This window comes from Melospiza melodia, chromosome 1 (assembly GCF_035770615.1).
Source record: "Melospiza melodia melodia isolate bMelMel2 chromosome 1, bMelMel2.pri, whole genome shotgun sequence".
Lineage (NCBI taxonomy): Eukaryota > Metazoa > Chordata > Aves > Passeriformes > Passerellidae > Melospiza > Melospiza melodia.
In genome coordinates this window covers 102,170,892-102,198,027 of record NC_086194.1, presented here as the reverse complement: position 1 = coordinate 102,198,027, position 27,136 = coordinate 102,170,892, and positions in this window count along the sequence as shown.

Below are 27,136 nucleotides of genomic sequence, written 5' to 3'. Positions count from 1 at the left end.
TATGCTACAGTACATATCAGTAATGTGCTCAAATCCAGAATTATCTGCTCCTCTGCATTCAACAAGTAGCCTATTACTACAAAAAGAAAAAAAAATATAACACCTCAGTGTAAAAAAAAAAACAACAAACCAAAGGAACACAATTAGATGCTGCTGAGAGGAGAAGCAATGATAAAAGGGACACCACAGAAATCTGTAAAATTAAGAGCAGCATGCAGTGATGAATAGGGAGTAGCTATGCACTGATGGAAATTTAAGTGCTGTGTTACCTGACAAAAAATGTCAGTCACTGAGCTCAAACCAATCATGCCTAAATATTCTTTTCACAGAGCACAATCAAACAGCCTGGTTGCATTAGGATTTTCTAGAATACTAAAATTTATTATTTCAAAAACCAAGAATTAGACAAACCAATAGAAAAAAAAATTAATCTTGAATAGTAAAACGGAAAATGATATGAACACTGGCTCAAGAAATCCTTACAGCAATTTGAGGGAAACTGTATAGTACAATTACTGTGAGAGAGTAGTAAACTGCAGACTTAGTTTTGTAAATTTGCAGGAGTCCAATAGGATTATATCTAGAAGCACACAATACTCTGAATTTGAACTCAAAGTACAGAACTGGTCTTGTACTTAAAATTACATTACTTTTGCTCAACAACTGAAATAAACAGCAGGGAATATGAAAAAATCTCATCAGGACAACAATTCACACAGAGTGAAAGTGCAACAATTTGAAGCATAGTCAGGAGGAAATTCTGGGGTATTACAAAACCCTTTTACTTTATACTTCATAGAAACTTTGCATGGGAGACAGTTTCAGTAGAAATTAATCCACAGCTTAGTAGCCAGGGCTTTATTTTGAAAATCAAGAAAACTTCAGCCTCCCCTTTTTAACTCTGCTGCTGATTTCCTGCAAAACTCCCTCACCTCCTTCATGCTTTAATTATCTCACCTACAAAAAAGAGATAAAATGTTTTACAAAAAGCAGAAACTGTATTGAAATCTATGAATTAAATACTTCTTTTCTGATCATCAGCCTATAAAATGAACCTGACAGAGCAGCCCTATTTTGAAACAATTATGGACTAATTTGAGTAAACTAGCATAAATTAAAACAGATTAAAACAGCTCTAAAAGGTGGCTTTTACAGAAGTGTCTGTGTTTTCCTGATGACCCTTTTTGCAAGATTTCTATAAGATTATTCTCTGAGCTTTTAATGACATATAGCTCAATACACATTCTCTTTTTTTGTTCTGATAAATGGGAAGATGATAGAGGAAGGAGATTGGTCTCTGTTGACAGTCTGGCTATATTTCCATCAGATGTCTATTGCCCATGTTTTCTTAGGATGGTGGCAACTTGTAATGGTGGCAACTTAGGATCGTGGCAACTAATAATACAGTTTTGTCCCTCACCAACCAACTAGCCAATTCAAAGAAAACTTTATTAGCTACTAAATGCAATATTAGCTACTAAATACTATATGCAGTAGGTCCATTTGTATGCAACAACATACTTTTGATAGGTTTTTTCCTAGTTTAAAAAAAAAAAGTCTGCTTTTCTGCCAGCCAAGATCTTATTAACACTCGATAGTTCTAATTTTGGTTGAAAAATGTGACACTGCTGGTGGAGAACAGTGTTGCCTTCCTGATACTGGGCTGATATTTGTGCTGATTATAGCTGGGGAAAAAAAAAAAAAAAAGTTAAATTTCTTCTTAACAGCTAATATGGGGCTATGTTTGGGATTTGTGCTGGAAACAGGTCTGATAACTCAGAAATGTTTTAGCCATTGCTGCGCAGTGTTTACACAGAGCCAAGTCTTTTTCTGCTCCTCTCCTCAGCCCACCAGCGAGGAGGCTGAGGGTGCACAAAAGGGGACATAGCCAGGACAGCTGACCCCAACTGATCCAAGGCCATCACGTGCCATATGGCATCTTGTTCAGTACATAAAGCTGTAGGAAGAAGAAGGTAAATGGAGCAGTAACATTTTCTCCCCAAGTCACTGTTAGAAGTGATGGAGCCCTGCTTTCCTGGGAAAGCCTGAACACCTGCCTGCCTGTGGGAAGATGTGAATGAGTTCCTTGTTTTGCTTTGCTTGCATGCTTACCTGTTAAACTGTCTTTACCTCAATCCATGGGTTTTCTCACTTCTACCCTTCTAATTCTCTCCCCCATCCCTCTGGGAGCAAACATGGGGAGTGGAGGAGCAGCTGTGTGGGGCTTAGTTGTTATCTGGGATTAAACCCCAGCAACATTGCACCAAGTCCCTCTAGATTTACCTCATTGGTCTATTTCCCATAAACATAAATTAGAGTTTATATTGCCTTCATATATTCCTGTATAGTCTGACTGAGCTTTCTAAGGGATAACTCATTCTTTTCCTATTTTTTTAACCAGCGAGGTCATGCACCCTCACTTTGTTGGGACCTGTTAGGGGCTGTTTTCAGTTGAGTATATTTGATTTTGAATCATGTATTTACCCACAGATCCCACGAGATGTGGGTACTTTTAGCCTGCAAGACACTGGGAGACTCATATTACAATGAAACAAACATGTTACAAAATCCAGATTACAGTCACATACCACCTCCAGGCTCATTGCTCAAACTTTCATAAAAAAATAAAACCAGGAAGAGATATGTGTTTTGAAACAAAATGCAGCATACCTGGGATTGTTTTATGTATCCTTAGATATAAGGATGGAACAAAATATATCCAAGTTCTGATATACACACCTATCAAGATGATTACTTTTTAGATATAGAAATATACCAGTCAACTTGCCATAGTTCAAATGAGATTAAAATAAGTGTGTTTATATTTCTTAAGCTGTCTCTCGTTCCCTTTGTCTCACAAGTAGAAAATATGAAGCATTAACATACTATGTCAGGACAACACCTGTGTGGTAGAGAATTTATGGTTATGTATGGTAGAGAATGTGGCATGCTTTCATTGGTAAATGAAAATAAGGAGTCAATTTGAACCGTAAATTCAAATTAATGACAGATCTCAGCAATTGTATATGTGGAATAAACACTCCAGATTGCCCTCAAAAAGAAACATTTACCTTACAAGGAATGATAGGTTGAATGCCAGAGACTGAATTAAAGTTTCACTGTGCTTGTTACTGTATGAGATGCTCTGGTGAGTTCAGCTGCACATGACAAGGGCCCATTTGAAACTGGCAGTGATGCCATGAAGAGCACTAAGCAGGAGGAACAAGTGAAAGGAGCTAATTCTAAAGCAAATTAACAACCCTCATTCCCTGATATCCATACTGGCAGTGCATAAGCTCAGTTGCCTGAATCTAAGCTAGACCTTCAAATCAAAATTTATTTACCTTAAGATTTCATTGATATTGAAAGTGCAGTCATTTTAAGAAAAATATTGCTTGCTATCCACTTCAGTTTCCAATGTGGAGCTTTTTTCAGTAATGCTGAAAACACAGTGCTGCACATCAGCTTGGTATGACTTTATTGAGCTAACTCAAATATAAAGACAATGAAATGCCAACACTGAATTTCTAATCTGTTTTTGAAATTTTTTTCAGCTATGAACAAATGCATCAATACACATATCCTCTCCCAGGTCAAATGACAAGAAGCAAAAACACATCCCATGAAAGAGGTTACAAAAACTTAAAGCAAACTTAAGAGGTCTGCTTTTAGATTCTTAACTTTTATTTTTATTTTTTGAGGCCCTTAATTTAAACTTTTTTTTTTTCTTTTAAAACACCAGCTGGCCAAAATTATCTCTTATTTTTGCTCCAAGAAATTTTAGGTAATTTACATATAATTTTCAATTACACTCACTAATGTTTTTAAGGATGATCTTTTAGAACTCATCTTGAAAAGCATGACCAAACTTCATATTATTCTAAAAGCACAGGTTAAATGTTAATTAGAAAAAAATAATGAATTATAGATTTAAACTGTATTTGCATTGAATACTTAATATCATGTTCTTTTTCTCTCCTAGTTGTCCTACAGATTATTGTTACAAATGTGCTGTTCAGAAAAAAGGGCATAAAAACCTCAAGTGGAAATAGCTGACCCTGGAATGATCACAGCTTACCAATGTACAAGTTTGGGCAAGAACAAACAGGTCGTGCAAGGTAAGCGACAATGCAGGTAACAAATGCATCCCCCATAAAAGTCAATGCATTTAAATACTTTGAAAATGTTTTAACGTTAGCAAGAACAGTAAAAGTGTGTGCTGATTTTGGCTGGGGTAGTTAATTTTCTTCACAGCAGCTGGTAGGGGGCTGTGGTTTTGGGTTTGTGTAGAACACAGGGTTGAAAATGTGGAGCTGCTTTTGTTATTGCTGAGCAGGGCTTGCTCAGAGCCAAGCACTTTTCTGCTTCTCACGCTGCCACAATGATGAGGAAGCTGGGGGTGCTTGGGAGGCTGGAAGGAGACACAGGCAGGACAGGCAACCCCAACAGACCAAAGGGATATTCCAGATCACAGTCAGTATATAACTGTGACACCAAAAAAAACTTAATAAAAATTTAGAGGCAAATGTGCAATAGCCAACACAAATCTACAGCAGTTCCCTCAGGGGCAGCTGCCACAGGGCTCAAAAGGAACAGTGAGAAGGCTGGTTGAAAAGATACCTTTTCTTATCAAGCTGGGAGAAAGTTCACACCTACAAATCAGGTTGTTTTGGGCTTAATTCAGAAGGTGCATGCACTACCTGGAAGGAGCATCTGTACTGCAGTAAAAAACAACAGTGAAGCCCATGCTGCCACACCTGATTTAATTTCACTAGCTCACATGCCAACAGCTTCAGGAGAGAGCCATGGTTACTTACCACTGGTGTAAGGGCTGCAGCAACTGCAGTGATGGACCTAAAGGGGAAGTGAGCATGTGCTGGTGGCTGGCAGCAGACACATTTGGCCACAACATCAAGGTTTGTGTCAGCCACACCACGCCACTGCCAGCAGTGAGGCTCCTGTGGGCATCTCCTAACCAGCTGCAGGCATGAACAGTTTAAACAAGAGGTGGGAGATAATCTAGTTTAGTTTGCTTGAAGAAAGTGGTTGTCAGAAAAGGGAAGGAAAACAAGTGTCAGATAATAAAAACTGTACATTTTCCTACAAGCAAATGACTTGTTCCTTCTCTCCTAAACAAACTGTCAGAGCCAGCACAGCCACTGAGTCCCACTGCCAGTCCCCTAAGCCCACCAAAGCAAAGATAATACTTCAATTAGAAAGGGTGAAAATAGCCCTTTGTATTTATTGAGAGCTCACTGACAAAAGAAAAAAGCAAACCCAAACAAACCATGATTGAACTTATCTCACAAGATTTATTTCAAGTGATGGTTCATGAGCACAAACATGTAGCAGGCAAGGCTCAGTGTACCCACTACTTGTTTCACTGTTCTGAAACTAGAGGTGAGATGCCATTGAAAAGGATATAGTGAATCCCAGAACAAAAATTTTCAGATTTCTTCCTCTTTTCAGTTCAAAATCCTGCACAACTTTATCGTGCTTGCCTTGCCATCCTTTAAAAACTAGTCCAGTTATCTGAATAACAACTATTATTTTTCCTAAGTCGCTCATCTCTACTCTGATGTGAAAGAAAGGAGACACCTAAAGAAATTCACTGTAGATTTTCACAGACAAAGCTTAACGAAGAGCATAAAGAACGAAGTGGTGGGGATTTCTGGCTTTTGTGTTTAGGTTGGTTTTTTTTTCCATCACACAGAGTAAAAGAACGAGACATTTTTAATACACAGCTCAAAGGCTAAGAGAGGAGAAACAACTGAGCATCTAGGTAAGCACGACTAATCAGCCATATGTGTCAATGGGATTATCCATGAGAAGATACTAAGCTCAGAGGAGTGATCAACAACCTTGAGGGCACACCTCGAGGCTGGACATAAGGCTGACATTAGCCTCAAAAAGTTCAGCAGCAGCACACCAATGGGAAAGTAAAAATCCTGCAGCCAAGAGAGAAAAGCCCTCAGCCTGGGCACCTGCTGGCTAAGGAAGTGCTCTCCAGAAAGGTGAAGCTCACAGCTTGAAGCTAAGTTAGCAAAGTGGCCTTGTGCTGGAGAGCCAAATATGGACAAGGCTGCATTAGCAAATAAATGGCAGGAGAAGGGGTTATTCCCTTCTAGTCAACAACCCTGAGACTGCATCAAGAGTCCCATGCCCAGTTCTGGCATCCCCAGGACAAGAAAAGCATTGACATATTGAAGTCAGCCTGGTAGATGGTCACTAAGATGAGTGGGTAGTCAGAACCAAGAAGAGCAAGAGACAAGTCATCAAGCATTACAAAACTAACCATGAAGTTAGTTACACACTGGCACAGTTGCCCAGAGATGCTGTGAAATATCCATCCCCAGAGATACTGAAACCTCAGCTAGACAGAGCTATCAAAAGCAACCTCACCTTAGATTTTCCTTCTTTGTTTGAGGATTGGACTCTCAAATAGGATCTTCATGGGTCATTTCCAAGCAATATCAGTGTGTGGTAATAACAGCAAATTATTAATACCCTTCTTTCAAATTCTCTAGAATATACTCTTCAAATAAAAGTTTTTTCTACTTCCATTTACTTCCTTTGCTTAAAATAACCCCAAAACCCAACCAACCATCACCCCCACAACACTAAAAAAACGAAAACCTCATAAAATCTCTCCCACATCCTCATTTTTCTTTTGCTTCTTACATGAAGTACCAAAGCACCTTCTTGTATCAGAGAAGTTCTTTGCAATCTTCCCAGTTGAGCACTCTAACATGCCAACTAAAAGCACATCCCTGACATCTGAGGAATCCATTAGCATCCAGTCAGCTCAATAGGATTACATTACTTAAGAGCAAAGACTAAACTAAAGGTGACTTAGCTTGTTAGAAGATGTTCTTCTATCACTTGGAAGCTATTTTAAGAAGGACAGGTAATTGTTTCTTAAGTAACTTCATGGATGATTATGAGAATTATGGTTGATGTACAGGGTTTCCCTTGCTAGCTGAGAAAATAATTCTTCAACGAACTGAGAGTGAGGTTTTTGTTTCAAAACTTCATTTTTCTTCCATCATTATTTACTGTGCATTTTCTAACACGGAACAAGATGTTTAATTAGCCCAGCACACAATCAACACAAATATTTCCATGTACAACAATGTCTGCAATGTCTTTGCAGAGGAAGTTGAATGATATTCTGTATTACGAACTACTCTCAGTTATAGCACTACTTTCATCTGCCCAGGACAAATGACTTTTTTTCTATTAGCAATTTTGTGTTTTAAGGGTTTCTTCTGGTCTGCTTTGGATTTCTCTATTTATCATGCATTTCAAGTTCTTCTGGGTTTCCACTTAAATCAACTTATTGAGATTAGGGTTTATTTCTTACAAAATTATGATGAGAATTAGATATGAGAAAAAATACAGGATATACTGTTCCAACTGCTACTAGAGTTCTATTTTCTGTAATACATTTTAGGGTTTTTTTTCTTTATTTCCATTTCATCTAGTAGTTTAGGAACTGAGATACAATCTCGTGAAAGTTAGGAATGCATCAAGTCATCAGAGAAAAACTAAAACATGCAGTGTGACCAGTAGACAGGACAGCAATTAAGAACATCAAAAGCAGTATCCCTGGGCTTAGAATTGTACCTAAAACTATGCATTGCATAATATTTGCAATTTTTTCTCTTATGCACTGTCTGCATAGCACAGTTCACACAAGTCATTACAACACACAAGGTTTATAAATGCATAAGGTACATACAGCAAATTGTTTCAGGGTTATTCAACTGGCTTTGGCTAAATTTAATCTATTCCAGCCCAGCAAAGCAGCTCAACTGACAAGCACAAATTAATTTATTTATATCATGTTTCTTGGGTCAACAGAGAAATTGACACTAATCACCAACTTGCTGCTCCAGCTATTTCACTAACAATAGTCATAAACTGGCATTATTTTTAACAGAATAAAATCCTGATGTAAACAAACTGTCCATCAATATTTAATTAAAATATGATGAGGGACAGGAAATGCAGTTTTGGTGCTGTTTAAGGTTGCATAGCATCATTTAAATGTTACAACACACAAAATTGTTGTACTGTGTGCCACATCTCCTTATTGACAAGCAAGTGTAGGTGACACCTGAAAACAGTTACTGAGGTGACACCGTGCATTTTAATATTCATTCCTCGTTTTGTGCATGTTGAGGAAAGAATCATATTACCCTTTGCACTTCTGCACAGATTAACTATCAACAGAAGAGTCTCACCAAAAGCCTGAAAAAGCCTGTGGAAATCTTTCCTTTCATGTCCATGGCTTTTAATCATATTATGTATCATGGCTCCAAAACAGAGAATTTTTTTAAAATATTTCTTCTCAAATCACATATACTTTTTGTATATTTTGCAAGAAAATTACAAGTTCATTTGTTTCACTTAAAAACCACACAGAAATTTGGCAAGAAAGTAGAGAAAATCGATTGCAAGGCCCTTTGGTTTTAATTCATACAGCTTCTTAATGTCAAAAAGCTGCTGAAATCAATGTCATCATAGAGAAAGGAACCTGCTCAATTTTGTGTATTACTTGGCTCAGTTATTTATGGAGTTTTATGGGAAAATTCACAGGTTTGGGACCAAAATTAATCACAGAGCAAAAATGTATCTGTTTTCATATCCTGCAGGCTTTAGACTTCTAAATTAAGATACCTGTGCCAATACCAATTTTCCCAATGCTCCTCTCACTCACACCCAAACAGAAAAGTCACAAGTTCAAGGTAGGGCTTTGTTTACATTCTTTCTGTAATACCATAAAACTTGAACCTGGCTACAAAAACATGAAGCAATGCTAATATTGTTTTGTTATTCTGAAGACTCATCAGGCCTAAGTGTACTGATTACTATATTGTAAATCAGTTACCAGAAGAGAGACTCGGACCAAGAAGTTCTTTGTTCATAAATCATTTCAAACGGTACCTAGCTTAGAACCTAAACCTATATAACTATGCAACTCCTCTTTTTTTTTTTTTTTTTAGCAGAAGAGTAAAAGTCACTCCTGCATTACAAGAATTCACCTCAGAAGTGAGTACAGTCACATTCAAGTTCCCCCTGCATAAGCCAGCTCAGTTCCAGAGTGTGTGGGAACTACAAAGTCCAGGATGGAGAGCAGGATGTTGATCCTGGCAGTGCAGGACTGCAAGGTGTGGCTCACCAGCAAGCACCAAAAACCAGCTTGGAGCAGAGACACAGCGCTCACCTGTGGGACTCGGTGACTGAACTGATGCAACCTGTGTGCCAGCAAGCACCAGCCTGCACAGAAATTACACACACCTCAGTTCAGCCAGGTCAAACTGTAAATCTAAATTATTTCCTTGACAAACCCTGACAATAATAACAAGGAACTGTTTCATTTCACCCAGAGCAATCTGTAAATGAAATCAGGCTCAGCTCTAAGGGCACTGTATCTACCAGGTTGGTGCCACTGCCACTGACCAGGAGACTCCAAAATGAGGAATGGGACTGCTCTTTCCTAGTCTCCACTAAGCACAGATTTCAGAGTGCCTTCATGTACCTTAAAACCTGTTCCTCGGGCTCCTTACTTCTGCTGAGCTACAAAATATGCTCCTGGCTCTTCAACAGATGCACTTAAAACACCAATTTTAGCTTATTTAACCAAAGGAAATTGCTGAAACCACCAACTGTTGCACTCTAATATAACTGCAGATCACCTCAGGCAGTCCTTCCATACCCCAGGTGGTTGAGCTAATCACTGAGTAAAAGGAGGATAGAGGAATACAATCTTTCCTTTCAGGTTTTGCTATCTAGAAGGCTCCTAGGTTTTCCATTTAAATGAATTTTTTTTATTTCAGATAGAATTTGAAGTAGTTCTGGTTGAAGGAAATTATATTTCTAGAAAATAATTACTAATATAAATAGAAGTACTCTCCCAGAGACACATAAAACACTCTGCTTCTGGCCTAGAGAACTCAGACAGTAAGAACTTAAATTAATTGAAATTAATTTAAATTTAAACATTTCATTACATCATAGCACGTTTTCTTCTTGTGGACATCAGTTGAGCCCAGATATCTTAACAAAAACTCTTCTTAAGCTTAAACCACAACACTATCTGTTCTTTCTCAACCAAAGAACACTGAAAATCTACAGGTAAATAACTTTAGGAAATATAAGTTATGAACTCCTACATAACTTATGGATGCTCTAAAGAAATTTTATCCAAGCCCAAGTTGTCATCTTATTGCAAGGGTTCCATACTGTTGTGTTCTTATCACAAGTTCCATACCTGCTTGGTGTTTCTTGTGGACAGCTCCTCAGAGCACTGACTCTTTCTTCTTCACAGAGCAGCCAACTAACTCCAGTTCCCTTTTCAAGCCACCCCAATCTTTTATAGCACTCTTCTTCTCACTGGTTACAGCTGTGGCCTGTTAAAGTCAGGCCTGTTCCTAATCTCTGATAATTGGCCCAGCTGCAACTCCTTAGGGGTGAGATTACTTTCTACACTATCTTTATTTTCTTATAGTCTATCCTCCTACAAGCCCACAAGCTCCTTTCTTCTGAGAGATTATTTAGGTATGCTTCTGACATCTTAGGCTCACCAAATACCATTTCAAAAGCAGTGAGGATTAGTGCAAGACATCTCCTTCCTTTACAGAGGGCATTTTTTTCCTATTTTTATTGCCACTTACAGAAAGCCAATACAACATGTCACAGCACTACAGTGACAAGAGATCCATAATACTCCTTCCAACGTTATGTGCTTCATTAATCAGCCCCTAAAACAGGATCCATTGAATGCATCTCATAGTTAGATAAATGTACTACCTGTTTTATATGCAGGTCTAGAAATACACTATCATCTTTCCTGGGTTTTATCTCTCAGCTTCCATTTTGGTCATGTCTACTGTCAGTACCCTTCCCTTCCTGAAGCTCCATTTTGCAGCTCAGTAAGTGGCCTGCTTGCTGCTGGGCACTCAATTCACAGCATTTTGAAAATTCTGCTGTTGGATGAGCAAAGACTGGAGAAAGAGGAGATGAAGTAACACATGCAGCAGCTCCCAGAGTGGATACACAGAGCAGAGTCCTCTTCATGACACTTTCCCTGATGGCTACAGCTGAACAGTGGCAGCAGAATTCATGGAAGTTTTTCTTTCCCCTATCACTCAACAGGGAAGTGAAAGGGGAAGATACCTGCAACATACTGGATCAGGGTTATTGCTTGTCCATTCTGTGCATTCTCTAGTTGGCTTTTCTCCTTAGTGGTTTCTTCCACAGGAAAGTGCATACAGCTCATGGCCTTCTTTCTGTGTTTTACATTCCATGTTCTCAGCAAATTTTAAGACTGAAATACATGCTGATTTTACTTTGAGACTTAAAGTTCAAGCCCCAAAAGAATAATGTAGATAAAGAGCATTTCAACAGCCAGTATTAACTTGGATATATACATCATATTTCACTTTCCCTTTCTTTTCTATTTCTCCTCCCATCCTGAACTGCTTACATGAGCAAAGCTCAGATATAATTTCTCTCAAACCTCCAAAGCACTAGACATTCTCTAAACTTTTAGAGTCTGAATAACAGCTATGATTTCATCATTTTTCATGTTCTACACTTGAATTTCACCCAAAACTGGAAGCAAAAATTATTTTTTTTTCAGATACCTCTTTGATAAATATCAGCGGTATGTTCATGCTACATGGGACACAATGATAGATATTGCCCACATCAGTTGCTTAAAGACTCACATGGGAATATGTTCTGGCAATGGTTCTGTTTCACTAGTCTGCCTAACACCCATCACTGCTTTTTGCAACAAAGAATTCACCTGTATGTATTTTCATGTACATAAAACCTTCATCTCTTTACAATGCCAGGGTAACAGCGTGAGTGAACAGACACACACATCAGACATGCCAGAGTTCTGCAAAATGCAGATTCATACTACACAAAAGATCAGGATTCAGGATGGCTTCACAGCCTTAAAAATTGATGACAGAAAAAATGGATAATTTGGGTAAGTTTTGGTGGTAGCTAAGAAACCAATTCCAACAAACACTGATAAAATTTTTCATGTCTGCCCCACAACATGCATTCTAATGCCATGTCTAAGCAAAGCAACACTATGATTGACATTCAGCAGCAAATTTATCAGGAAGAGGAATGATTTTAGAAATTTATCTTTCCAGTTTATACTTTATAGTAAACCAATTGAATTCAGTAGGATTCAGGAAACTGTAGACTATATGGGGTTTGGATTATAACCTCAGTTCTTCTGGATGTCTGGATGCACTGATGCACAGAGAAATTTATTCTTACTGTGTAATGAGTAGAGGAAGAAATAATTTTGCCTTTTAACTTGATCTATACAATTAAATGAATAAATAATTCAACTGTTTTACATGCAATGTAAACACCCCATGTCTGAATTTTTATTGCTTCTGTGGTAAAATCCTTTCTTACCTAGAGATACTATGCCCCCATGGGAAACTGTAAAATCACACTAAGCATGCCTGAAATTTCCCTTTTGACAGGAACATGGGAACATATAGAGACAGAGGATTATTCTCTGTAACAAATACATATGGCAGCTTGCAGCTACCTTCCAGCCATGAAGGATACATCTAATCAGATGTTTCAAGGCTTTTAAGACTGGAGAGAGAAGGCAACAGCAATCAAAGGAGAAACACAAAAATCTCTTTAACTTCCAGACAGATAGTGTCTTGCTTTTTCTGACGCTTGCCCTACATTAATGGTGCAGTAAATACAAACTAAATACTTACTAAAAATACCACGATAGAAAAATACATTGTTAATGCTATTGGAAGTTTGAATTAGAAGCTTTTCTTACTGAACAAGGCTTCATCAATTATAACACTACTAATTCCAATCCACTTCATATCTTCAATCTGCTTTTTAGCATCAAGCTACCAAATTATTGTTCTTGTGTTCTCACTGTCACTGTTCTTACTGTCTCATCCTCTACGAATTCTTTTTCCTTAATCCTTTTGGGAGCATGCTGTACTGTTCCTAATTTTGCCCCTATTAACCCTATCTCTATCCATGTGTTTGTGCCTCTGCTTCCTTTCACCATTAGACAGAGCTTTTATACTTTCAAAATCTGTTTCTCTGCTTCTTATTAGTGATCAGCTGAGCAATCTAAAATGTAGTACAGTGAAGTCACCAAACCAAAATTGTCTCTAATGTTTTTACGCCTCCTTATCGGTGCTCAGTTGTCATCTATTGCAAATCCTTTTGTGGTTACTGATTGTGTGTATTTTCCTGCTATTTTCCATAAACTGCAAGAGCAATGTCCCAGCATGGCTCTTCATTTACTTTGCTGCCTGTTGTTTCTGCAGTTGCTTTCCCTACTCCCCACTCATCACATCCTATGGGACCCAAACTAATGATCTGCTTTCTGCCTGCCAGCAGCAGTTTCTGTGAGGACAGAAACTCTACAAAAAGTCATCCACAGGCAGAGAAACATGACTTTCTTTCCCTGCTGCAATCCTTCTTCATCAAGATCTATCCTGTCCGCTGTGTAGCAGAGCTTGCCAGCCTGGCAAAAGAAGAGCACATTCCTGAATAACTCACCAAGAGGAGGAAACCCTTGGGATTTGGTGTCCCACAGAGGACACCTCGCAAGACAAGCACAACAGCCCACAGGACCAGCCTGGAGCACACACACTTCTCATTGATATCTCCACCATCAACATCCCTGGGCCTGGCCACAGCTGCCCAACCCCTCAGCACAAGGACAGACTTCTGAAAACCTCGGGGCACATTTAAGATGGACCATCCAAGTCCCCAGCGGTGCTTGCTCACCCACACTGCTACACCCACAGCAAGAGAGGGACAGAGGGACAGCCCCTGCACTATTCACACAAGGACTCCGTAGAGAAGATTTATCCTCACTGCTGATGTAAACATCGAGAGCAAAAGAAGTTTGGCCTTGACAGGAAACATGTTTCTTTTGGTAGAAAGAAATTTAACTATTTTTTTTTCCTGACTTGCTGCAGCTCAACATCCACCTAAGAACACTACTGCCAAGCCAGGGCAGACTGTCCAGCCTCTACCACCACACTAATCATCTCTGCATACTTTGGACCAGATCTACTGGCTGTATCTGATGCAAAACACCTGAATTTAAGGGAAATCATGATGGCAACAGGCATGCCAAGATCCAGTATGACCCTGGTATCTCAAGGAAAGTAAGGAACCTGCTGTTCTTTGCAGACTTTCAGGCTGGTCTAGAAGTAAGAACTAGTGCTTGGCACTGTCACCCTCCATAGCTGAAGTCCTCTCAGATCTCAGACCTCAGTCTTCTTTTTTTCTCTGCCTGTAAGTGCTCTCTTTTTGTCCTATTTTGTTGTATTGCATCTCAGAGACAAGGTTAACTACTTAGTCTTCATGACACCACTAGACTTGCAGGTTCTTGCAACAGAAATATTTTTTAATCCCTTGTTATAAATAAATTATTTCATTTCCCTTGCTCCTTTCCAATTATTTTCTGAAGCATCCTTCATACACATTTTTCTCACATTCCCATGTCTCAGTCTCTCTTTCTTTGTTCATATTCTTTACTTTTTCCAGGAGACACATACATTAAAAAAACAAAAATAGAGTAATAACCATATGCTTCCTTTCTGATCTGTACTTTTTTTTACCTTAGCAATATCCCATTATAATGAATGACTCACAGCATTAAGAACCAGTCAGTGTAAAGCCAGCCTAGTTTGGCCCTAAAATGGACTGATAGATAGCAAAGAACAGTTGGAGGACTAACATTTGCAGAGAGAACAGCTGTTTGTGAAAGAAAATGTTTCTTCCAGACTTAATTTACTCCATGTAAAGTTTCACTGAGTAGGGAAAAAAATGCTCAACGCGTGTCAAGTACCTGGCTATGTAAGAAGGCAAAATACTTTCTTGAGCCCAAAGAATGTTCAAAGTATCAGCCAATAAATACTTAGAGACTTGTACCCACTGACATTTCCAAAGTATTTCAGTCTTTCGTGTTATTTTAAATGCGCCCTACAGTGGCCATTTGAGATGATGAAACACCCATTTGGATAAAAAACGCCATAAAATAATTAGCATGATGTAAGAGAGTCAAAGCAACACCTTGTAATGTACAACATACACAAAGAAGTTTTTTTTCTGTGGTTTTTCTTGCTGTCTTTGAGAAAATAAAACCACTTTAAGACCCATAATGTAAGAAAACAGATATTTTAAAATTTATTTTGTTATTTCATTTCACCACTTGGATTAGAAATTAATTCATTTTTTGTTGCTATTTCTTGTAATGCCACTTAGTAAATACTTCAAGGCTTGCTTCAGGAAGAGTTGCCACCCTCAAACTATCAGGCATTTTTACTTTGAGGTCAAAGTGTTATGATTACACACACAAAATGCATTGTGCTAATTTTGCTTACCAGAGTACAAATACAATGATCTCATCTCTCTCAAATTAGTCACTGTACTCTGTATACTTCATCATTTAACTAAACAATGCTATATCACAGTGATGAAATGGGGTGTTTCATTGTCAAAGAGGAAAATCCAGTTAACAGTGTATGTTTAAGCAAATTCACAGGTTTCACTGTAAAAGAAAATTGTCACCAACCTCTGTCATCTGCATGTAGTTCCATCATCAACCACAATTCAACATGCAGCTCTGAAAAATATGCAAAAGCAGAGAAAAATCTTTAATATATTCTTAAAAAAAAAGTCTTTCATCTATTCTTCAAGCAATAATGCTGACACAGTTTCACTTGTTCCCTCTTGGCTTTGTGATCACCCCAGACTGACATTTAGGGTCAGCAGATTATTGCCTTTGACACAGACCAGATAAAACTAGGGGATTTAATTGTTGTTCCACACACCATCACTTCAAATCTACAGTCTAGTTCTTACCTTGTACGTCAGCTCAGGACACTACAAGAATTTAAGGACTGTCCCAACAGTTCAGAACAATGGTTCCTCAAGCCCAGTATTGCCTCTGCAACAGAGCAGCAAGAGATGCTTTTCCTACAATATATTCCATCCTCCAGTCTCCAAACTCCATGAATTAGAAATGGTGGACAGGACTAACCTCCCCTGTGTACTATCCATCTATGGAGCTGCTGCTCATAAATTCAAGCAACTCTCTTGAACCTGCTGATACTATCCATCTCCACTGTTTCCTCTACAAGTGAATGCGAAAAGTTTGCAACCTTCAGTGCAAAATACTTTCTTTTGAGTGCTTGAAATTTGTTTACTGCTATTTTTGTCTAGTGTCCTTCAATTCTTGCAATTTGAAGTTGATGGACGACACTTTATGTGCTGCCTTTGTGGTGGTGTATTATTTGGTGACATCACACCTCAACCTTTGCTCAAAACTGAAGAAACCTGGATCTTCATAAGTCCCTCCTCAGTCTGTTTCATCCACTTTATCATTTTAGTTGCCCTTCCCTCTGTTCTTTCTGAAGTGGTACTTTATGTTCCTTTGGGTCATGATGCCAAAACTGCACACAGTTCTCAAGATGCAAGTGCATGATGATTTTATACAGCGGCAAAATAATGCAGTTCATTCTATCTTTAAAATCCTTCTTGATCCTGGCCAAGATTTTTATATTTTTAAAAACCTGGGTTTGATCTCTGATTCAAAAAGAGCTAATGGATTTCAGAGAACTACGAAAGCAGTCATGACAACTCCAAGGGCTCCTTCCTGAGCTGCAACTGCCAGTTATGAGTGCATTAATATTATTTTCAGTGTCCCGATCTCATCAGTAAAGATTTAGTAATAAGCCCTTGCCTTTCCAAATCTGCTCAGTCATGAAATGTTGGGTTGTGCAGAGTTAAAGTATACTTGTTTATTTGAGCTTATTTTCTATTTACAAACAGCCTTGTACCCCAGCCCTGTGGTCCTCACAGTCTAGGCAATCATTCTGCAGGATTGCTGTCTCACCTCTTCTTAACCTGGCTTCTTGAAGAAGAAAATCTCATTCAATTACACTATGTCTGCATGTGAGAATTTGCAATTCCATTCCCCAGTTATCTTTCAACCTACTAGCCAATTTCAAACACATTAAACAGGAGCATAAAACCTCCAATGCCATTATATCCTTCAGTTTCATGGAACCAGAAAACTGGAAAGAAAAAGAGGCCTGTACTAAAGGACAAGCTAAAACACGCAGAGATGCTTAGAAAAAAATCTGCACAGAAAGAGGTTTGCAGGACCTCAATTGCACAAGAAATTTCATCTGGTGTTTGTACTCCAGCAGACATCAGAGGTTGTAGTCATAAGACACAAATCCTTCAGAGACCAATCTTCATTAATTCTAACACTCACAGAAGTACATATCGATTCACCTCGGGTAATGACTCACAGGAAGCCACTTAAATTGCTTCATGGCAGGAGAGAAGCCTAGACCAGATGCAGCCTCAGCTGGAGTTGCCAACAGCCCCTCTGCTCTAGTTTGAAGATGCTCTAAGACAAAATTTTCTAGTTAATAGTGGGACTAGTGCCCTACAGCAGTACAGCAGAAGAAAACAAAAAAAAAGCATAAAATAACTCCTATTTACTTCAGAAAATCCATGCTTGTCAAAGACAATTGCATCACTTTGCAGAGCAGTCATGTGGCAGTCACCTTTGGAAGACCAGATTAAGAGCAGGAAGAAAGGGGGGCATTGTCCCATATTTCCCAATGAGCAGCCTTGCATTGGGAACATTGTCAGCAAACTGGTCAGAGCTCATCCCCAGTAACAGCAAAACCCTGCCAGTGGCTGGGGCAGCAGCCCTTAGCCCATGGTGAGCAATGTGGCTGTGCTGGAAGAACTTCAGGAGAGCAGCATCCTCCCCTTCCCACTCTGTCCCAGGCTCACCAGGGATTGAATGTCCAGGTGTTGGAGAGATAAACAACACATCAATAAAATCCCCTTGTTAAGATTTAGGGCTTGACATGCTGCAGTGATCTCAGACCTAGGGGGAGACTGACAAAGCCTGGGGAGAAGGATGTACCACTGAGAGTGGACACACAGAATGCAGAATTTGCAGGCCACAAGGTCATCTGTCAGAGCTCCCAAGACAATGAAGTAACTAACAAAGCCAACTCAGCAACTGTGCTGAAATCAGCACTGCCTGGGTAAAGGGTAATTCTGGAGGGGCAGATTGGGGTGGCCACCAACTCACAGACCACCAACCCAAGAAACCCAGCCACTCAAAAGAAGAGAAACACTGAGCATACAGATTAACTAGCATAACAAGCAAGGTAATAATTTAGCCAACAGAAGATAGAATTGTAATTAACAAGAAAATGATCTTTGGTGTTAAAGTCAAATACAGCCCTAAAATGAAGCCTGCTCAGATGCACGTTTTGATAGGCTGGACAACATGAATGACAAGCGTCATAACTTTTCCTTGAGAAGAGCAATTCTTTGCCATAGGTTGTAAGTATAAAAGGTTTGTTGTAAGCATAAAGTTTTTTTTGTTTGGGTTTTTTGGATTTTTTTTTTTATTTTACTTTTCTTTTTGGTTGCTGTTGATATCTTTGCTTTCTTTTTGTTGATATCTTTGTTTTCCTCCTCTGTCTGAACAAAACACATTGTTTCTATGCACCTTACACACCATAAAGTACAGTAATCTTCTGCAATCTCAACCAAAATCAAGTATTTTTCTCAGGGAAGGAACTTGTTTTCCTTGTAGTTCAAAGTTACTATCAAAGCATTTAATTGACCTAGACTTATATTTTCAAATTCTTATTATGCCCTTGATAATTTCAATAAGACTATTAAATTAGATCTTTATGTATGTAGGCAGAAACCCCATGTGAGGAGAGGTGACTGGCACCAGATGATGCAATGCAAGTGGGAAAAGAGAGAAGTTATAGAACTGTAACAGCTTTCCTCTTCTTTTTGGCAAACCAATAACTGGGATGATCTGTGTTACTGATACTGTACTAACACTGCACCAACTGACTGACGCTGATCTGATATTTCCAGCTGAATTATAAATAGACATTTAACTTCTGCCTTTAGGAAAAATTAACTAGAATACCATGGAATCCATAATTATAATTTTCTGAAGGAGAATAGCATGAATCTTGTGCCCTAGGACGGACATGCACAGAGTTGTTGCATGTAGCAGAACAAGTTACATTTTATAATCCAGATCTACACATACATCATGCCTTAGCAAGAATCTTTTCCATTCAAAAACACAGAAAAGGAAGGAACTGTTATTATGCCTTTATAAAAAAGCAATGCAGAATGCATAGTCTGTCCCAAAGAAGGGAGAGTGATTGGTTAGTTATTTTTAAAACAGACAATTTTCACAGAACAGTTCAGACAGGTTTTGTCACAAAAAAAAAAAAACAAACCCAAAAACAAACAAACAAACCCACAAAAAGCAAAAACAAACAAAAAACCCCCAAAACCCTCAAACCACTACATAATTGACAGAGCAACTGTATTCCATCATGGTGGCAATAGTCTAGGTAGCAGCAGGAAAGGGAGGAGAAAGTGATCTGGAAAATGAAAGGCTAACATTAAATTAGATTTGTACAACAGCAGCTTAAATCAACTCAGGGTGTCATTCACCTGTAGAGAGTCTGAAACAGCAGAGGCAGAAAAGATAAATATGGCTCCTGTCAGCTTTAATGGCCTGTTAACAATATGGGGTTTGTGAATTTGCCCTCTTTATTGCTGATGATTTTAGCAGTAGCATTCTACCAGTGAGCTCACTACACACTCTAAAGTTAACTCCCTGTAACACTTCTCTGAGAGCAAAGATCCAACAGAAACACAAGCAGCTGCCAATGTCTTCAGCTACCCTTCACCTCATATTTTTTATGGTGCAGTTAAAAGTTTCAAGACATAGTGGAATCACACAAAAAAGTAAAGCTGAATTCCCCAGCAGATATGCTGATTGTGTTTTGCTGAAGACTATAATGCAAACATGAAAAGCTGTTGTAGAAATATCTCAGAGTTGAAGAGCCCAAGGATATTTGCTGTACAAGACAGCCAGTGCCCTCAGCAGAGAGGAATTAACCAAAGCTGAGAATAATGCTGTGACCCACACAGTTGGTAAATCCCTAATCATAAAGGATGCACAGCACGACATTGTGAATCAATGAGGCAGCACAGGAAAACATTTGCAGTTGGATTTTATAGATGCACTTTGTCTCTTTTTCCCTCAAACAACAAGACAATCATTCTGCACCCAGAATTTAAAATTAGACTTTATCTCTAGCAATATTTTACTAGTAATTAGTGCTAGTGAAAATGTGTGACTTTTTTACTTCTGTTCAAAACATCTTTCCTGTTAATAATCTCCAGATTTTTACATCCTTCACTTTTTCAAATTGCTGATATCATGTTAGGAGGAACCAGGCTAATGTAGATAGAAATTGCACAAATCTAAAGTCCCGCAAATGCAATCCTTACTCATGCATTTGAATGTTCACTAAAAAGCAACAACTCAATTAAAATTTAGCATGATCCTTGGGTGAATTCACCAAACACAGAAGAGCAGCTCAGGGACACAGAGGGTATGTTCCACAGTAAAGAGATTACAAAAAGCTATCAGTATACTTAGGAATAAACCTGCTACTGAAAAAACTTTCCCTGCAGTCACATCAATTTAACTCTCCCTTGGAAGCACCTGAGGATAAGAAACACAAGAAATAACATAGGCAGGGTATTGCAGGCTCCTGACCCCACACTACACTTGTTACAGCTTTACACAGGATATAATAATCTAAGTTATTTTGAAGTAAAAACCATAAGAATTGGAGGAAGCCAGAAAATCTGGTCTTGTTCTCCTGATACCTGCCAAGATCCCACAGCTGGATGTCAGCTCAAAAGGTTGTCATGTTGTGAGCCTATTCCAGAGTCATAAATTAACATTAATTCAAACAATGGATCTAAACATAGATTAATATCTCTGCTCTCTAATGGTAAACTGAAAATAGAATAATTCTTCTCAGCTTAGACCAAGTTAAAAAGCAATATAAATGTAAGATTTTTCTTATTTTGTTTTAGGCAAGATTCTCATGGGGAAGAGAAGGAAACAGCATTTCTGATGCTTGTGACTTGTGTGTGTTTTTATATCATTTCTCAAAGCTCTCTACATTTCAGCCTGATCTACCTTTATTTTTCCATTTCCTAAAAGATCACCAGAAACTGGCTTTATTCTGTTACAGAATGTGTCTTTGAAAAGAGATAAGCTGCAAGTGACAAATCAGGAAGGAAAAAAAAGCAGAAAGTTTTTGCAGAAAGAAAATATTTCCTAAGACAACAGGGGAAACCTGGTCAGGACACATCTGTGAGATCATGAAGAGATACCTTTTTGTCTAGTTACATAAAATACCATTACAGTAAGTTACAATATTTGGAAGAACAGCATCTGTTAAAAATAAGAGCATGATTGATTGTGATTCCCCAGCCACAGCAGAAAAGAATAAAAGTTAAAAGTTTAAGTTTACTACATGTTCTTTCTGCTTTTGAGAAATTCCAGGAAATTCTTTTTTTAAAAAAGTAGGCTTTTGCCAAGTATGCCTCAAGCAGTATCTCCCCCCAATGGCCTCTGTGGCAGTAGTTCTTAGGCTTGAGGCTTGATTTTAAGTTTTAATGAGAATAATCAAGGGGACCATTATCAATTTCTAGTTTAAATGGAAGTCTTTAAAAAAAAATCTTGTATTATAAGAAAAGCTGATCAATACTGACCCTTAATATTCTCACAGACTGCACTACTAATTGAATTTACTATTCTGCCTTAGTTAATGAAGTCAGAAGCACTATTTTCTTTGTCTTCCCTTGTTATATGAATTTTTATGAATGCACTCACCTCATAATGGTTGTTTAAACTGTTCACTACATATCTAGTTACTTATAGCTGTGCATTGGTTACACACACAGCAACACATCTTGCAAAATCGTCCCGTTAGGAGCATGGTCAAGAAGGATAATTAGTAAATGCACTTTCCTGCCTTGAGAAACAAATAGCCTTCACCCAGCTGCCTTTCTTTACACAAGAGTGTTTTGCTTCAGCTCCTCAAGTGTAACTTTTTGCCATCCTGACATCCAAGCTGACTAATGAATGCCTTCATGCCAATAACCAATAGAAACACAGCAAGCTCTCCTTAATCTGCAAGATTGCCACAAACATGTGTAAATATTTCCTTAATGAATCCTACCTTGAATTTTGTTAGACCTTACATGCTGTGGCATAAAAATTGCACTTCCCCAAAATACAACTTTCTTTCTAATTCTGCAGATTAATGAACTAACCACAAGGCCAAACTGATGGAGCCAAAGGGAAAAAACAAACGAACTAAACCAACAACAAAATGTCCCAACAGAAAACCACACAAACACTGCATGCATAGGTACATACTTATTTTCCACACATTTTCAGACTTACTTTTCAGAAGTCTCTACTAGTGATTCCATTTCCTTAAAGCCTGACAAGTGCACAATAGCTTTACTCTCTCAGAACAGAGGAGCTGAGAAGGGAAGAGCATCTTTCAAAGCCTTGATTTTGATGCCCACCTCAAGGAGCTACAACAGGACCACAAAAGAAAGGTGCTCTGTAATGAACTTATTTAAAACAATTCTGCATTTTTCAATATGAGGTAGGAAAGGAAGTCTTTTGGGAAGTGCTAAATATTTTCATGCTTACCCACCAAGCTTACCAGCAAGTAAAAGGAAAACAAAATGGAGAAAAAAAAAAAAAAAAGGAAAGAGGTATCCACATCCAACTACAACTTACAGATCTATCTTATTCTCTGAAGGAGACTGAGAGAATGAGGGGCATTGTTTTTTAGTTTTATGGAGAATTTATAATTCAATATCTTATCAGCATAAACACTACTGGGTATTTCTGGAAAAGTTTACAGTAGAATTGTTATGTTTCTAATAAAGCACTTTCAGTTTTACTAACTGGTCAAATTATATTAAAGTACAATACAAATGGGGCAGTATTATTTTAACTCTATCTAAACACAGCTGTAAAGACTTTTTTCCAGCCAAGGTACTTCGATATCTACAATAAATTTATTCATGCACTCCTTTTTGCATATCCTGGAATAAAGAATGGTTTCCAGCCTTTTTTAACCCATGCCACCTGTGCTTCAAACCATCCACTACATCTTATGAATTAATCACTATTCATACAAAGTAAAGTTATGGTTCCCAACTTTAAGAAATGGCTAAGTCAATACAGACATTTTGGGTTTAGCTTTTGTTGGCAGAAGTTTTTGAAGAAAAATAGAACTACTTTGCAAGATTAGGAGGTTTAGTCATTTTTACCCATTTCCTGGAGCCTATTTGTCTTACTGTGAGGAGAATTAGACCATTTTAAATATTAGATTCACAGGCACGAGTGAGAAAGAAAATAATGGTGTTTGATTTATGAAACAGGAGGAACAGACATCATCATCATTACAAGGGAGTATTGTTGAAAATAAGTCAATGTAAAATCTTTCTACAGAAAGAATACGAAAGATCTCTGGAAAATATCAGTTAAATGTGGTTAAAGTGAGTCCTCATGAATAGGCTGGTCATTTAGGTGAGTTCGTATCTTGAAATAAACTGCAAAGCACTTTGCTGCTCTAAATGCTTTCAGAGGCTACCAAAATCGTCGGCTTCCCAAAAGAACTGTTTGAAACATGAATTATATTTTGTTCCTCCTATCTTTGCTTTATACCTTTTTTCCCTGCCTGTTGTACAGATTCCCATCCAGCTGAGCATCCATTTTCCCAAGGATTTTCTCTTGGCAGCATTTGGCCACTTCAGTTTGACTGTTTCAGCAGAACATGAAAGCAAAAGTGATGCTCAGGCTCCACTGGGGCCAGAGGGAGAGAGTGGGGCATCTACTCTGCCACTGCAGACACTCATGGATGCTTTTTCATTTCGGCCTAGGATTTGGCTTACATTTCTCATGAAAAGTCCAAGGTGCTGCTACGTGCAAAATAGCCCAGCAGAGAACTACTCTTGGAGAAACCTAAAATAAGTAGCTGGTCCAACTGCACCCAGGCTGAGGGTTATAGGAAGTTCTGGCCCCCAACATAGCACACTGCAAATTTCTCTCTCTCCCTCTCTGGTGCAGGGCTGCAAATACAAGTTTCTTGATGCACCCTTGCTAGAGTTACCATAATTAGGGGGGTTATCTTTTTGCTGAGCTATGAAAAGCCATCTGGGAACTATCTAATTTTTTTGACTACACTTGTCAGTAGAAGTGAAAAGAACCCGCTGAAGAAAGATTTGTGGCAAGTAAATCTGGGGTACAGCAGTGCAAGTGGTAGCTCAGGAACCTTAAAAAGCATCTGGAAAACAAATCTTATAAAATAGAAGTGAAAACTGCGCATGGTGTTAATTCTAACAACCTGACACTTGAAGGGGGAAAACCACTCATAAGGCCCAAAGATAAACATTCATGCAAGTAACCAGAATGTACAAATGAAATATAAAAACTGATTACACAAGTGGCATTGACTCTTGAAAACATCCTTAGGAGCATTTTCAGGTCGTCAGGTCTAATCATAAAATCACAGAACCAAAAAAATCATAAAATGGCCTGGTGGAAAGGGCCATAAAGATCCTCCAGTTCCAAGCCCCTGCCATGGGCAGGGACACCCTCACTGAGGCTGATCAGATCCCCATCCAACCTGACCTTGAGCACCTTCAGGGACAGGCCAGCCACAGCTTCTTTGGGTAACTTGTGCCAGTACCTCACCACCCTTACAGAAAAGAATTGCATCCCAAGATCTAATCTAATTCAGTTTGAAGCCATTCCCTCTCGTTCTATCTATACATACCCCTGTAAAAATCTCTCTCCAGCTTTCACGTGGTCCTCTTTAGGTATTAGAAGGTCCTAAAAGGGAAACTGGGAACTTTCTCTTCTCCAGGCTGCACTCTGCTTTGTGCTAATGCCATATCATATAAACATGTAATATCAAGCTCCATTTGAAAAAAAACATTATATTTAATATTTGAACAGACACGTGGAGGGGGTTGGGTGATACCTTGTGGAATTTTTGTTTCCTGGTGGTTTTTTCGTTGTTGGGAAGTGGGGTTTAAGAGTAGAGTGATTTAGAGTGACTCATGAATTGGAGTTCTGACAGATGAACTTTGACAAATCTAGCAGTTTTAATCTATCACCATTCCTAACTCCCCATGTCGTTTTTCTACAGAGATTAGCACACCAACAGATGGAAATGCATGACTCAATTATTCCAGTTCACAGTGCAGAATATCAGCTTAAAACACTAATGAAGGTGTGGTTTGTCCTAAGACATCAGACCATGAATCGAACCTAAAAATGCTGTGCACACACATTTCACCAAGCCTGAAGAGGTGATGGCAATTTTTGGCATGGCAAACAGCATCTTTATCCACTCAGCTAAGGAGAGCAGGACCCTCAGCCAGATGGGAACGCTTCTGAGATGAGCTGGCAAATTTGCATTGTCCATTCTCCTAACTGACCATATGTGCCGTCCCTCCCTTTAGTTCAGCTGGGTCACTGGACAGGTTTGTGTCTTCCGTAAAAGGCTAAGCGCAAGTCAGATCTCCCAAGGCTTTCATTGGTTGATATAAGGTCATTAAAAATATATCAATAAATTAGTCATTGTAAGTAGTTCAGAAATAGATTTTTCTGAGAAGGCAACCAGAAAATTAGTTACTGCTTAAATTTCTATATCCTGTTTCCTACTGTCATATTTAGAGTGTCTCCATTTTTCATAATTTCTAAGGGCATGTTATGACTGAAGGAAGAATATTTCAAGTCTAATCTAACACTTTTTGATTAATTTCTCCCCAATTTCCTGTAAATGTCCCCAGAAAAACTATAAAGAAAATCAGTAGTTAACAAAGATAAGTTCTGCTCGCTTTCAAATTCAGTCTCTAAATAGAGAATTCTGTTTAAAAAATATCTGAGAGAAAATTTAGAAAATAAATTCATTTGGTTTGTATTTTTCATATCTATACTTATATATAGAATTATGTTTAAAAGCAGAGATACTGAAATGTGTTAGCTTTGTCAGAAATCAGAACTTATTTTCACCTGAAAATATCCATTGAGCTAAAAAAGAATTAGGAGGAATGGAGGAAAATTCAGATTAAAATGTAAAAAGTGTTAGCAACTCCATGGCAGTTCATCCTTCCTCAATATAACTTGTTGGATGTAGATAAAAAGTGGTTTTAACTAATTTTCTGTAAGAAGAAGAAAAGTTAATTTAAAACCTAATGTGACTAGAATTTGTTTAGTGTTCATATAATGAATATCATTCTGCTGTCAGTCCTGCTCAGCTAGCTAATCTCCTTCATTTTTGTTAATTCCTCTATGATGCTGAATTGTCAAAATCTCTAAGTAGTATCCTAAATGACTGCTACTCATGCATTCAATAAAATAACAGTTCAGTTACAATACACAAAATCTTATAGTTAGTAACGCTGATAGCACACAAAATCACTGATAAAACATACCATGTAGGTTTATATAAGCTATGTAAAATTCATTGGATTAACCAGGCAAAACCTAGTGAAGATTTTTCCCTATTCTCCCAAGAAACAGTAGATATGAAAACTACAACTTTAGGAAGGTAAACTACTCTGCATTAATGCAGATATAAAGAAAAGGGGGAAAAAAGAAGTGATGAAATTGGTAGACCATATATTTGAAATAAAACACATTTTGTGTTTGGAATCAAAGTAGAATTCAGCATGCCTGGTAATTCCCTTCTTTCTCTGTATCTCTCACTCCATGAGCACTCAGTCAGAAAAGGCAGTACAGAAGGGGTGAAATCTTGAGAGTTGGTTTATTTGTACCAGTATCTCCCAGCTGCAGTTATCTTTCCAGTCCTATCCTGTTTCCCTTTTCACTTCTACTCTTGCACACACAATTTTGTGCCCAGTGCTACTGAAACCTGAAAGGCCTGCATCTGCTCCCAGATCAAAACCTGTTTGTCATTAAATTATAGCTTTAAACAAAAAAAAAGTCAAAAAGACACTAAAAAGGGGAAGCAAGTGATAACTGGGAACATCCACATTTTCCTCTGCCTTCCTGTCCCTAATGTCACCAGAAAATAATAGCTTCCCTGAAGCCTGAAAAGGAAGAGCAGCAACGTTCAAGAAGACATCTGGAAAGAAGTCAAATATCAGCCACTAAGAGGAG